Source organism: Elephantulus edwardii, unplaced genomic scaffold, assembly GCF_000299155.1.
Source record: "Elephantulus edwardii isolate Elephantulus edwardi_28Jun2011 unplaced genomic scaffold, EleEdw1.0 scaffold00066, whole genome shotgun sequence".
In the NCBI taxonomy this organism is placed as follows: domain Eukaryota; kingdom Metazoa; phylum Chordata; class Mammalia; order Macroscelidea; family Macroscelididae; genus Elephantulus; species Elephantulus edwardii.
Window position 1 is genome coordinate 14,170,107 of NW_006399816.1, and position 10,295 is coordinate 14,180,401.

The window sequence follows — 10,295 nt, forward strand, 5'->3', positions numbered from 1 at the left end:
TCTCCTCATAGAGCCCAGCCTCTCGGATAATCTGCTCTGCATACAAGTTGAAAAAGGTATGGAGACAGGACACACCCCTGGCGTACCTATTTGATTTCTGCCACACATCCTGCAGGATCTCTGAGATATGCCTCTATCATTGCAGCAGCTGAGGATCCACGGCTTCTACTTGCAGGAAGGGAGCTAGAGGGCTGGTCTTGCATCTACATTAGCGAAGAAGCTCACTGTGTCATTTCAGCGGAGGCTTATGGAAGCTCATGGACAGCTGTGCTGCTCGCCAAAGCTCACATCTCTCTTGCTTTTTGAATCCACTAACACCTCCGAGAGAGAAAGATAAGCAATCTTCTCCTGTGGGATTTACAGCCTTTGAAAACTCTTCAGAGGGTCAGCTACGAGTTGGTTTCAGCTTAATTCATGGCAATGAATTTGAGGTTTTTGCTTGTTTGTTTTGGGGTTTTGTTTTGTTCACAGTTTTTGAGGTGTGTTTTTTTTCTTTTTATTTTATTATTTGTGTGTGTGTACCATCAAATCGGATCGGACTGGTACAGGAGGAGATTGTACCTCCTTCTCCAGCAGAGCCTCTGGTGGATTTGAACTGCGCACCTCTGGGATTGCAGTGCAGCTTCTTGCCACTAGAGCGCGCTGTGTTTTTTTTCTTTATGGGGGAGTGCTGATAGAGGAGATTTAGCAACTGGTGTACTTCTATGCTAACCGAAAAAGTCCACCCAGAGATGCCTTGGGAGCAAGACGTGGTAAGCCACTTCCAAATACTTTGTCCTTGAAACTTCATAAGTCAACCCTTGCTAATGGTGACCTTATGTGCCAGACAAGAACTGTGCCTCCAGGGTTTGGATTTTCTTTTAAATTTTTATTTTTAGTATTTTTCCCTCATCTTGCCCCCACCCTTTGAGTTAAAGTTTACAAATCACGGTGGTTTTCATCCAATCATTCATACATCTTCTATTTTATAAGCTTAGTTCTAATCGAGCAATGCATCATCAAATCCTTGTTGTGTATTATCTTCCCTTTCATCCAACTTATCCATTTATTTCTTTTCACTCCCCTTCCTTCCCTTCTCATCCCTCCCACAGAGTTTCCAATGGCTGATTTTGGAAGTAGATGACCAGACCTTTCTATGGGGATACCTCCAGGTGGACTTGAACCTGTAACTTTTTGGTCCATAGCCAAGCTTACTGCACATTTGCACAACCCAGGGATTCCAGGGATTTCATATTGTTCACTCTTACCCTATAACTGGCCAGCTTCTAGGCAGGCCCCAAATTGTGTGAAAATGTAGCACACCTGCTTTTCTCCTTCACCTAAACTCCAGAGCCCAACAGTGGGTGTGGCCACTGCAGGTGCCGGAGGGACTGAGGCTGGGATGAGGGCTCCTTTAGGGCAGCCTGGGTGTCTGCTCTGTGCCTGAAGCTGCCACCCCTTCTTACTGAAATGCCTTTGAAGACAGTCCCAGGACAAACTCTGCCCTTGCAAGACTCAGTTCTGCAAGCCCCAGGCAAAATTTTCACTGAACGGTCTTTCAAGAGTCACAAAATATTATAACCTTTCACCCAGCAATCCCTTACCCGAGAGCATATCCTAAGGAAATCAGCCTCAGCGGGGACAAAGCTCTTTGAACAAAGTTCCACCTTTACAGCCACAGGAAGCTTAAAGCTGCCCAGTGTCCAACCCTACGATGTAACTCCAGTTAAGTAAACAACAGCACACCCATTTTAAAAGCTAATGTGAAGACTCTTGTTGCAACATGGAAAAATGCTGCTGATGTAGTGATGAGCGCAAAATTATATTGGGCACTCTCCCAGCTGTGGGGAGAAAATGGCATGCATGCATGTACAAGGGCCAGAGGGGAACTGGAAAAGCAAAGCAAAGGAAAAAGGCAGAAATGCCTGTACAAGGGTTTAGAGAACTGTAGGGGATTCTTTTCCTGATTTCTGGTGTTGGACTAATGTTAGCATTTGATAGGCTATTATTATAGGCCCTGTGTTGGGGGCAGGGAAGTTGTGAATAAGCCCATTCAGCACAGGTGTAAATGAGCAGCTTCTAATGTGGGCCGCTTCCCTGGAGTATTTGCATTTTAAAGGACATCGGACTGTAGACAAACAGTGACATTCAGGCCTGGGGTGGCAGTGGGGGTGGGGGTAAAGCTATTTCATAGGCTGGAAGGCATATTGACTGGGACCCTTCTCTGTGCACTCCCCCCCCCCCCCCCCGCCCCGGTCTGATACTGCCACCCTGTGAAGTCCAGGGTACCCTGCTTGTGAGGTCAGAGGGAAAGGGGACATGCACATTCCCGGGGCAGCTTTCAGGCAACTCAGACCCCCGATGCCCACCTTATGGCACAAAGGTCTACTCAATAATAAGAATACATATGGCATCAGTATTCCACCCCCCACCCCTACCCCGGGCCCATTTTACAGATGAAAACACTGAGGGCCAGAGAAAGGTGTACAGTCCATGGACGCCAAGGCTGAGAGGGGAAGGTAAGGTGTCTCAGTACATGTCTCTCCCACTTTATTTTGGGGTTTTCCCCTGGGTAGAGGAGGAGCTAGGGGACCCAGTGCCATTTCTGAACATCCTCAATGGTAGGCTGAAAGGAGCAGGTCACTTCTAGAAATAGGGCTGGGTCGAGGTACTGACCTCAGGGAGGGGGTACTTGGCTCTGGGCCCAAAGTTTATAGAAGTCTGGCTGTGCACGTTTTGAAGTTGTGTTCTCAGGAAAGGCTGGAGGAAGCCTCCCTGTTTTCTTGGGCCCCACCCAGCTCAGGAGCTGTCTGAGGGGCAGCCAGAAGTGCCCTTGCCACTGGCCTTGGGGCCCAGCCTGGCGCCACAGGGCAGCTTGACCTGTGGGTGCCTGACTGGGGAGGCCTGCTCCAGGCATGGACAGTGTCAAGGTGCACCAAAACCCAAGGCTCTGAACCGGTTCATTCCAGGATGACCTCCTGCTGAGAATCTGCCTTCCATCTAGATACATTGAATCAGAATCTGCACTTCAACAAGATCCCAAGGTGGCTCTTATGTGCAGTAGAATCCTCCCTAGGATTTTCTAGGCAGTAATATTTATAAGAGGGGTTCTGGTGAGCTAGTGGTAAGGAGATGCACTGTCAATCTAAAGGCAAGTCCTTTGAATCCATCAGCTGCTGCACAAGAGAAAGATGGGCGATCTCCTCCAGTGCAATTTACAGCCTCTAAAAATCCACTAGAGGATCAGCTATGTTCCCACTTGATGGCACATAACAACAACAACACAATATTTATGGGAGCAGATTGCCAGGTCTTTGCTTGGGCAGAACCACTGGTGAATTGGAACCACCAGTCTTTGGGTTATCAGCTGAAAGTTTAACCATTTTACCACCCAAAGCTACTGCCATCAATTAGTTTAGACTCATAATGATCCCAGGACAGGGCAGAATTGCTCCATACTGTTTCCACGGTGGTAGTCTTTATGGAAACCCACTGCCACCTCTATCTCCTTCAGAGTAACTAGTGGATTAGAGCTGGCTGGCTAGCAGCTGGGCACTTTAACCATTGCACCGTTCTGCCTCCTTATTATACCATCAGGACTTCTTAAAGTGATAATAATAGACACCAAGCTCTTACCAAGCTGCCAAGAGTTTTATATACATAATGTTATCCTTTAGCCCCATTTCATAGTCTGTGGCTTGCTCAAGGGTATACATGCAGCAGGACCTCAAATCCAAGGCTGCTTCAAAATTCGTACTCTCAATTACTGTGTTATAACCAATTTTGTTGAGTCAATTCTTAGTTGTGGTGACACTGACTGAGTCAGCCCTGAATCCTGGGGACCTTATTTGTGTCAGAATAGAGCTCCACCCCACAGGGTTTTCAAAGCTGATCCTTTGGCAGGAGGCCATCAGATGTTTCTCACAAGGCTTCTCTGGGTGGTCTCATACCTCCCAATTTTTTTGGTGGTTGTTGTTATTGTTGTTGTTAAATAGTGCCTTAGAGTCCTAGGCAACTCATAGTGACCCTATGAACGAAATCCTGGACACCTGTATAACTTTCGTCCTTTTTCCAGGTTCATAGGGTTTCCAGAGGCAAGCTATTATGGAAGTGGATTGCACTCTTGCTTCCAAGCTTGTTTTAATCGGGAAGGTCTACCAACACTGTCCACCGTGGGTAACCATTCTTGTATTTGACTCATCAGTGTCACAGTGTTTGGCTTCACAGAAACCACAAGTTACCTCTATACAGCAAGTGGACACACCAGGGTTACACGACCTAGAAGAATGTTTCACCAAAAACAATTAAAGGCAGGCCTGAGGGCCGTGGAGTAGAGTCACCCACCTTTGGCTTGGGAGCATGACTTTCTGTCTGCTAGGCCAACTGCTCTCACTCTCTGTGCTATTGTTGTTAAGTGCTGTGGAGTCATAGGTGACTGGTTAGCAGCATTGAATTAACTATTTTCACCCCACAAAAACTCCTGCTTCTCTTAATAATCAGAGTTGCTGTTGTTGTTGTTAGGTGCCATCGAGTCAAGTACTACTCATAGTGACCCTATGAACAAAAGATCTGAAACCTAGTCCTGTCCTATGCCATCCTCACACGTCCTGACCCACAAGAACCCATTGCAGCAGTCAATCCACTGTATCATTTCACCTGGTTGAGGGTCTTCCTCTCCTTTGCCAACTTTCCACCCTTCCCAACATCATATCCCTCTCCAAAGAATAGCACCTCCTAGCAATATGTCCAAAGTATGCAAGTGTCATCATTCTTGCCTCCAGCTGCACCCTCTCCAATACATATCTGTTCATTCTCTTGGTCATCCAAGGGATGTTCAGTGCTCTTCTCTAACACCACAGTTCAAAGACATCAATTCTTTTTGTCATCCTTATTCATGGCATAGCTGGTAATTGGAAATACCATGGCCTGAATCAGATGCACCTTAGTCCTCAAACTGACATCACTACTCCTCAATAATTTGGAAAGGCACCTAACTGCAGATATTCCCAGCGCAACGTGTATCTTTATTTCCTGACTACTCATACCAAGGGTGTTAATTGTGGATCCAAGCAAGATGAGGCTGTTGACAGCTTCAATCTCCTCTCCATCCATCATGACACTACCTATTGGTCCAGTGGTAAGAATCTTTGTTTTCTTGATATTGAGATGCAATCCATACTGAAGGCTGCATTCCTTGGTATTCTGCAACAAGTGCTTCAAGTCCTCCACATTGTCACCAAATAAAGTGTCATCTGCATAATGCAGGTTATTGATGACTCTCTCTCCAACCCTGATGTTGCATTCCTCTTCATAGAGTCCAGCTTCTTGGATAGCTTCTCAATTCCAAACCAAGCAGTACCCCCCTGCTCCATTCTCACAACAGCCTCCTGGTCTAGATATAGGTTCCACATGAACACAATCAAGCGCTCTGGGATTCCCATTCTTCTCAAAGTCAGCCACAACTTGTCATGATCCATGTAGTCAAATGCCTCTGCATAGTCAATAAAGCACACATAGACATTCTTCTTGTATTCCTCACTTTCAGCCAGTATCTATCTGACATCAGCAATGATATCCCTGGTGCCATGGCTGCTTGAACTTCTGGCAGTTCCTATCTATGTACTTTTCCAGCCATTTTTGAATGGTCTTCAGCAGTATTTTGCTTGCATGTGATATTGATCTATAATTTTCACATTAATTTGGATCACTTTTCTTTGGAATAAGAACAAATATGGACTTCTAATCCATTGGCCAGACAGCCATCCTCCAGATTTCCTGGCATAGACTGGTGAGTGCATCCAAGGCTATATAAGTCAATTGGTATCTCATATTTTGGTCCTACCTGTGAGACTTTAGCTTGGCAAAGTTGGATCTTGGTGGGTTAAGTGTTTGTGATTTACTTGAAAGCCAGGGGTAAACTGGGCATTTCTAATTGTGTTAACAATCAAGTGTAAACTGATTAACCATCTGATCTCATTTATAATCAGCTTGGGCCTGCTATTGATTGCGTTTGGAGAGAACATTGTTCTAAGTGGTGCTGCCCTTGTCTGTCAGTTTGCTGGAATGTGATTACTTGGGATTGCTATGATACAGAAATCTTTTCCACTGGCATGTCAAATTCCAAAAGGGTTTCCCATTGTGGACATGTTTTGGTGGAGCATCCTAATTAAGACAGACTAGGAAGCAAGATGGGCCATCTACTTCCTAAATAAAAAGCTATTGAAAACTCTATGAGCATTAAACAAAGAGAACAGTTAATAATAGTAGAGCCCAGATTGAAAGTCAAATGAAATGAGGAACATCAAAAACAAACATTGTTCAACAATTGGTACATGGGATGTCCATAGTTAGAATGTTGGAAAATTGGATATTGTTAAAAATAAAACGGAATGCATGTGAATATCAACATACTAAACATTAGTGAGATGCAATGGACCAGCTATGGTCACTTTGAATCAGATAATCATATACAGGGAATGAAAAAGAGAAGAAGAATGGTGTTGCACTCATAGTCAAAAAGTCAATTTCAAGGTCTATCCTGCAACACAGTGTTGTGAATACAAGGAAGACCTGTTAACATGACTATTACTCAAGCATATGCTCCTACATCTGGTGCCAAGAGGAAGAAAGTGAAAATTTTTACCAAATACTTCTTTCTGAAATTGAGTAATCAGAGTACCTTTATATTTTTTATATTAAATATGCTTACATCTAATTTTTTCTGAAGCACATCTCCTCTGAGGCTCACCCTAATACAGTGAAACCCAGGAGAGCCAAAATTCAATGGGAGTGCCTTGTTTTTTAGGCCTCACAAGTTCTCCACCTTTAACAAGCTGCAGCCTTATCACTAGGTTATCACTCTTTATTAAGGGAAAACATTTGAGCTTTTCTCTGATAAATTTCTGCCTTGTACAGGTCATGGCTTTCACTGTACACAGCCTGCCACTACTGTTCAAAAGATGGCTCCCATGTCCACTGCCAGCCAATCTCAAAGCTCTCACCAGATCACACCCCTGTAGCAAAAATGACGATTACTCAAATAATATTACCAGCAGGTACTGTGTCCCCTTTTCTTTCGGGAAATAGTCTTGCTACTCAATTTCATATACTAGAATTGATTAGACTGGAAGGGGCCAGAGAGATGTGTTAGCTATCCTAAGAAAACTACTCTAACTGGTTGGATGACCTACCTGGTCCTCCACAATTAAGGAGTGCATCAGCTTGCCATCTGCTCCACTGAGAGGCTTTCTTTCTGTCAAATTTTTGTGTAACTGTTTTAGAGGAAGGTGCACTAATTCTGACCACTAACAACATCTGCCATGTATATTAGAAGTTCATTTGGCTCCAGCCTGCCTTGCACCTACCCTAAATAGTTCATTTGGTTTCCTTTAAAATATCTGTAGAGAGCTTTGGTACAGAGCTCTAGTGGCAGAGTCCTGCTAACCTAAAGGCCGTGCTTCTCTGGGCAGTTCAAATCCTCCAGCAGGGCTTTGGGGGAAAGGTGGGCAATTTCCTCCTGAGGGAAAACCTTAGAAACCCACTGGAGGGCCAGCATGAGTCAGTTCCGACTGGACGGTAATGACTTTGGCCTTTTGAGGGAGCTCTGGCAATGTCACCTGGAAGGAGCTGTGCTACTCATTCAAAAATAGTATCTTTCTGGCAGTTCAAATTCACTTCCAGCTCTGTGGTAGATTCACAGCCTCAGATAATCTGCTGGAGTATCAAGTTATGAGTGGATTTCAACTCAACGGCAATGAATCTGAAGTTTTTAAAAGATCTCTAGGTCCCTGGATATTTACTTGACTACTCATCTAAAGTTGGTGGTTTGAACCCATCTAGCAGCACTGTGGGAGAAAGGCCTAACAAGCTAGTTCTAGAAAGAACATGTATATACGTATTTGAATGCATAACATATATATATATTCAAATGTATAGTAACGCACATAGGAGCACAGTTATGAAAACGTCTTAAGACATATCCAAACACCACATGGGACTGTGTTACTGGACTTGAAGGCTAAAAACCTTTGAAAGATCATGGGGACATAAAGGTCAATTGACAGAGCACAGCACATAAAGATAATGTTATATATCTCAGTTTGATTAGTTTGTGTACAGGGTCTTTAAAGCTTGTGGAAAACCATCCAAGATACAATATTGATTTCTTCAATATTGGAAGAGAATGAAAGAAGTAAAAAACTTTAGCAAACAGTTATTTCACAAGATGAGTGACTGTAACAACCACACACAGACTCTTCTGTCTTGAGATCAGAAGAACTAGCTGGTGCCCCACAACAAAACTGATGATTATGCAAACGATGTGAAGAGAAGGTACTCTTTGTGTGTCCTTTTCTTTTGGGAAATAGTCTAGCTGGTCAACTTCACATACTGGAATTAGATTGCAAGGGGCCAGAGAGGTATGTTAGCTATCGGTAGCCATTGTTCTGACCAGGGACACAATAGAAGATCTCAGAGTGGGGTTGGGAGGGAAGTAGAGCAAAACTCAAATTCTTAAATTAAAACATCAAACTTACAGGACTGATAAAGGTTGGAGTAACCCCGAGATCAGGGCCCTAAGACACGCTTTTAAGGCAGAATTGAAGCGACTGTCCTGGTTCACTTTTGAGCTGAACAATAGTCTGGCCTGTAAAATAAACAATAATACTTGTGAGAAAGCTTAGAACAATCCACTAGAGGAGACAAAATGGGCAATATTTGTCTGAAAAGCAAAGATAAGAAATCGGCGGGTGGGGGTCGGGATATGGGCAGGGAAATTGGAGGAATGGACATGGGAACAGGAGGGAGGAAATGGGGCGAGTGAGTGCTAGCACATTGCAGAGATGGTCACCAATGCACAGAATAGATTGTGTAGAAATTGTCGAATGGGAAATAAATTTGCTGTTTAAATTTATACCTAAAACATACCTGAAAAGGTGGAAAAAAATCATCGCAAACCCCAGGGAGCCATGAGTGATAATGGACTTGCTAATTGTAGGTAAGTTTGTTTTTCTCATAGATCGGAGTGTATTCTTCCAACACTTTGCTCTGATAGAGCCGTCTGGGTGATGCCAGCTCCAATCAAGGGGAAACTGGCTAAAAGCAGCTTCCATTCACCTTCAACATCAAGTAACTTTCTGAACCACAGGATGGCAGCTCAAAAATACTTCTGAAATCACTGTTAAATATTTTAGTGTTGGGAGGGAGCTGCTGAAGAGAGAGAGAAGAGAATCTTAGACCATGTAAATATTTCATTTCTGCCCAAGTTCATATCCTCAATTAGAAAACATAACTTTCTTTATCTGGTATTCCTGAGCGTCACCAGTGATGCACAGTTCTTTCTCAGACTCACATCCAAACTCCCAGATCAGAGGTTCTAGACAAAGCTTCTCATTGCTGACAGCTGCTCCCGCCATTCTCCTAGCCAGGACCCACCTCCCCTCCCACAGCTGGCCAACTCTTAGATGGAACTTTGCATCATCTCGGTTTACTAATGGGGGAAACTAAGGCTTAAAGGGCTAAGGAATCCTGGAGGCCCAAATCTGAGTATTTCTGTTCCACCTTAGAGTCAGTCCTTAGGGAGGCCCCCAGGACCACGAGGACCCTAATGGCTCCTCCTTCCTCTGAACTCAGCTCATCCTCACTAATGAATGATTAAAAGGAGTCATTGCAATCACAGGAGAAAAAAAGCTATGGGAGATAGAAAGCCTGATTCATGGCAAAGCTGCCAGGCGAGGGGGCAGTGGGCTGATAGCCAGGCAGGCAGACAACCCAAGGGCAAAGCCAACCCCCACAAACCAAGCTTTTCACTTAGCTCTTTTATCGAGGCATCAACTTCCCACTCACCAGCCCAGGGCCATTATCTCCAGTTCTCAGGACAGCCCAGTGGTAATGATGTTTATCATCCCATGTCTAAGTTGAAGTCACTGGTGTTAAGAGTGGTTGAGCGGTTTGTTCAAGATCATAGACACGTGGCTCAACCATTTGCCACACTTGAAACCAAAATTTCAAGCACTCACTTTTGGACTCCAGATGGCACCCCAGTTCCTCACCCCTTTCCATCCTACCTTCTGAGGGCTGGGCTGATCTCCTGAGTGCTTAGTGAGCGCCACCTGTAGGTTGGATTTCAACCACCGGCATCCAGTTTTGAGCTGCCTTGTGCATCGCAGTATTCCTAGTGGCATTATGGGTAAAAGCATTTAGCAGCAGTTCATACCCATCAAGGAACTGAAGAACAAGTTCAAACCTCGAGTTGCTATAATCAAGGATGCTTCTGGAAGAATGTTAAATGATCCAGGAAGTATTAAAAGAAGATGGAA